Here is a 5,233-nt window from a genome sequence, read left to right as displayed (position 1 = left end):
AGGAGTATTAATAGAAACAGGGAGACCAGGGTGGAGGCCACCATGGGCCTGCTGAGGTGGGAGATGACACAGCTCTGAACAGGGTGAGGGCTGAAGAAAGCAGGTGCACCTCTCTGCACACCCCTGCTGGCCACCCATGCCTCTGGGCTCCTGCTGGCATCCCGTCTCACCCCTCCTCACCTGGTTTTATGTTCAACTGTAGCACCTGGGGGACAGACTGTATGAGTCAGGGAAAACGGGAACGGTAGTCCCCAGGTCTCAGAGGCCCAGCAATAGAGGTTTATTTCTCACTCAAGTTATGGTCCAGTTTGAATTGTCTGAGGAGGGGTAAGGGCCTGTCCTTCAGGGGACTCCAGGCTCTCTACCCAAAACTTCACTGGTTTCTGGCAGGGGAGGGGAGAGAGAGAAAGAGATAGAGGGATGGCTGGGCATGGTGGCTCACGCCTATAATCCCAGCACTTAGGGAGGCTGAGGTGGGCGGATCACGAGGTCAGGAGATCAAGACCATCCTGACCAACATGGTGAAACCCCGTCTCTACTAAAAATACAAAAATTAGCTAAGCGTGGTGGTGTGTGCTTGTAATCCTGGCTACTTGGGAAGCTGAGGCAGGAGAATCGTTTGAACTAGGGAGTTGGAGGTTGCAGTGAGCCAAGATCGTGCCACTGCACTCCAGCCTGGCGACAGAGCAAGACTCCATCTAAAAAAAGAGAGAGAGAGATAGAGGGATTAAGAGACACAGGAGATCATAGGTGAGATTTTTTAGGCCTAGAAGTAGAACAAATCACTTCCTCCCACATCCCATTGGCCAGACTTGGTCCCGAAGCCCCAGATCACTGCAAGGGAGCCTGGGAAGCAGAGCCTAGCTGAGCCGGGAGGAGGGTGCATGCCATGGCCTGGAGACACATTGCACCAGGTTTCCCTCCTACGTGCTCCCACAGGCCATGAGGTGTTACGTAGAGGCTGTGAAGCAGGATCGTTCTCTGCATAGCCCACTCCCTGCCTCTCCATCTGAGGTGTTCTGGGCTAGGACCCTTGACAAAAGAACAAACCCGCTGTATCCCCTGTCACTGGGGATGGAAGACTCTGTATGTGGGGGTTGCACCCTCCCCCATTCTGCTCCCCACTTCCCTGGTTGCTGCACATCCCAGGGGCACGAGGGTGGAGAGTGGCCTGCCTCCCTTCCCTGGCCCTACCCTGCTGGCCAGGGCTGCCCACCTCAGGCTTCCTGTGTCTGACCTGGCCTTTGGGGCATCTGGGGTGCTCAGTAAATGTTTGTTGAATAAATAAAAGAAGGAAAGCAGGATGAGGAGGAAGAAGAGTCTTGGGCAGTACGTGCCAGGAAGACTGATGCGGTCTCACGGATGGAACAGCTATACACAGCTGTTCCTTACAAGCTGGGTCTGTGACTTCTGGCTTTGGCTGGGGATGCGTTTTTTTTTTCTTTATATGTGTGTGCTTTTAAAGTTTTAACTGAATTCATTTATTTGGGGGCAGGAAGTATGTTCATGCCATACAAAAGGGTCTATAGAGAAAAGCATCCTTCCTAATCCTTCCTCACCTGCCTCTTCTCCCCGAGAAAACCAGCGTTCCTAATTTCTTGCAAAGCTTCCGGGAATATTTGAGGCTTAACAAATGTTGGCTGTTATTCTCTTAGTTGTGGCTGTGTGTTTAGTATCCTCTCCTGCCACCGCCTTACTCTAGGGGAGAGGGAAGGGCAGTGTGGAAGGAACTGGCCTTTACAGCAAGCCTGCGGCGCATGGTCACATTAAGTGCTTTATACACACCTTCTTGTCCAATTCACCCCTTCATCTGATAGGTGTGCATACTGAAGCACACGGAGGCCTAAGTCAGAGCCTCAATCTCCAGTCCTGCCCCTCTTGGGCAGCACTGCTCCACGCTTCTTTTCCAGTGCTGGGCTTTGCACATGGGAGTTGGGCCTGATTCTCCTTTTGGAGTCTTGAATTCCACTTTCTCAGGTTTGCAGAGCTGCCCTCCCTGCTCTTCTCTCTCTCCTTTCAGAAGAGGTGGCAGGCTGGGTGCAATGGCTCACGCCTGTAATCCCAGCACTTTCGGAGGCTGAGGTGGGTGGATCACCTGAGGTCAGGAGTTCGAGACCAGTCTGGCCAACATGGGGAAACCCCATCTCTACTGAAAATACAAAAATTAGCTGGGTGTAGTAGCACGTGCCTATAATCCTGGCTACTCGGGAGGCCGAGGCAGGAGAATCGCTTGAACTTTGTGGGCAGAGGTTGCGGTGAGCCGAGATTGTGCCACTGTCCTCCAGCTCTGTCTCAAAAAAAAGAAAAAAAAAAAAAAAAAAAAAAAGGCTGCAGCTTTCAGTAAAACCCCTCTGAAGCAAGGAATCAGGAAAGAGAAGCAGCAGAGCTGCTGCTTCTGGGCTCTGAGGATGGAACTTCACAGGGTCTATGGGGCTGTGATGCAGCACGTAAGGGTGTGCAGTTTTCTAAAGACCAGTTCATAAGTTTTCATCATTAAAAAAAAAGAGCCCTGAGCTGAGCTCCCACACCACCCTTCTCCCCTGCCAAGAAAGGGGGTAAAAGGTTGGAAACCATGACTTGAGAGGAAGAGGAAGGTTCTAGAATGTTCAATAAGTGGCCGTCAAATTGTTCACAAAGACCTGATCGTCATCTCTGGGAAGTGCTAACTAGAGCAAACAGACAAGAGAAAGAAGTAAAGGGCATCCAGATTGGAAAGGAAGAAGTCAAATTATCCTTGTTTGTAGACAATATGATCTTATATTTCAAAAAGCCTACAAACTCCACCACAAAACTATGAGAACTGATAAACAAATTCAATTAAGTTGCAGAATACAAAATCAACATACAAAAATTAGCAGTATTTCTGTGTACCAACGGCAAACAATCTGAAAAAGAAATCAAGAAAATAACTCCATTTGGAATAGCTACAAATAAAATAAAATACCTAGGAATAAACATAACCAAATAAGTGAAAGATCTCTATAATGACAACTATAAAACGTTTGGTGCAAGAAACTGAAGAGGACACAAAAAATAAAAAGGTATTCCATGTTTATGGATTGGAAGAATCAATATTGTTAAAATGTCCTTACTACCCAAAGAAATATACAGATTCAATGTAATCCCTATCAAAATACTAATGACATTCTTCACAGAAATAGAAAAAATAATCGTCAAATTTATATGGAACCACAAAAGATGCAAAGTAGCCAAAGCTATCCTAAGTAAAAAGAACGAAGCTGGACAAATCACATTATCTGACTTCAAATTATACCACAGAGTTACAGTAACCAAAACAACATGGCACTAGCATAAAAACAGACACATTGACCAATGAACCATTGGTCAAAATAGGGAACCCAGAAAAAAATCCACACACTCACAGTGAACTCATTTGCAACAAAGGTGCCAAAAACATACCTTTGGGGAAAGGACAGTCTTCTCAATAAATGATGCTGGGAAAACTGGGTATCTCTCTTCATATACAAAAATCAAATCCAAATGGATTAAAGACTTAAATCTGAGACCTCAAACTATGAAACTACTAAAAAGAAACATTGGGGAAACTCTTTAGGACATGAGACTAGGCAAAGATTTCTTGAGCAGTACCCCACAAGCACAGGTAACCAAAGCAAAAATGACAGATGAGATCACATCAAGTTAAAGGGCCTCTGCACAGCAAAGGATATAATGAGCAAAGTGATGAGACAATCCACAGAATTGGAGAAAACATTTGCAAACTAACCATCTGACAAGGGATTAATAACCGGAATAGATAAGGAGCTCAAACATCTTTACAGAAAAAAGATTATAGCAATTCCATCAAAAATTGGGCAAATGATCTGGATAGTTCTCAAAAGGAAACATATGAATGGCAAACAGGTCTATGAAAAGGTGCTCAACATCATTGATCATCAGAGAAATGCACCTCGAAATTACAATGAGATATCTCACCTCAGTTAAAATGACTTTTATCCAAAAGGTAGACAATAATGAATGCTGATGAGGATGGGGAGAAAAGAGGACCCTTGTACACTGTTGGTGGGAATGTAAGTCGGTACAACCGTTATAAAGAACAGTTTAAAGATTCCTCAAAACACTAAAAACAGAACTACCGTATGATCCAGCGATCCGACTGCTGAGTATATACCCAGAAGAAAGGAAATCAATATATGGAAGAGATATCTGCATTCTCACATTTATTGCAGCACTGTTCACAATACCCAGGATTTGGACGCAACCTAAGTGCTCATCAACAGATGAATGAGTAAAGAAAATGTGGTACATATACATAATGGAGTACTATTCAGCCATAAAAAAGAATGAGATCCTGTCTTTGCAACAACATGTTTGAAACTAGAGGTCATTATATTAAGTGAAACAGGCCACGCATAGAAAGACAAAGTTCACATGTTTTCACTTATTTGTGGGAGCTAAAAATTAAAACAATTGAATTCATGGAAATGGGAAGGGCAGTGATGGAGATGGGAAGGGCAGTGGGGGTTGGGGAGGTGGGGATGGTTGTTGGATACGAAAACGTAATTAGATAGAATGAATAAGATCTAGTGTTTGATAGCATAACAGGGTGACTTTCGTCAACAATAATTTATTGTACATTTAAAAATAACTGAAAGAGTATAATTGGACTGTAACACAAAGAAAGGATAAATACTTGAGGTGATGGATACCCCATTTACCCTGATGTGATTATCACACATTGTATGCCTATATCAAAATAGCTCATGTGCCTCATGAATATAGACACCTACCACATGCCCACAAAATTAAAAATTAAAAAAAAAAGCAGTCGTCTCTGAATGCTAAACAGAGTAAGGGGCTTTCTGGAAGGCTAGGTGAAAAAGGAGTCTCTGAAAGATGGTGCGTTGCAGGCTCGTGAGACTCTGGGGTCACCTAGAGGGACCTGCTTGTGTGAAGCCTATGTGTTAGTGGGTACGTGTGTGACCGGATGGAGGCATCAGAGGTGTTGGGTAGTCCGTGTGAGTGGGCATGGGGGTGATGTAGAAGGGGAGGGGGGGGTCTGTGTTCCCTTGGCTCCTGTGTGCAGCTAGGCCCCTATTTGACAGTGAGTGTGTGTGAATGTGTGTGTGTGTGTGTGTGTGTGTGTGTGTGTGCCGCCCCCAGCGTAGGAGGCAGATCTTTATCTGGCCCTGGGTGCTTGAGGAGTTTCAGGCTTTCTCATAAGCCTCGTCTCCCCGCCTCTCCACCCCAGGCC

This window comes from Rhinopithecus bieti, unplaced genomic scaffold, assembly GCF_001698545.2.
Source record: "Rhinopithecus bieti isolate Rb0 unplaced genomic scaffold, ASM169854v2 scaffold_2408, whole genome shotgun sequence".
NCBI lineage: Eukaryota > Metazoa > Chordata > Mammalia > Primates > Cercopithecidae > Rhinopithecus > Rhinopithecus bieti.
This window is presented reverse-complemented; position numbering follows the sequence as displayed.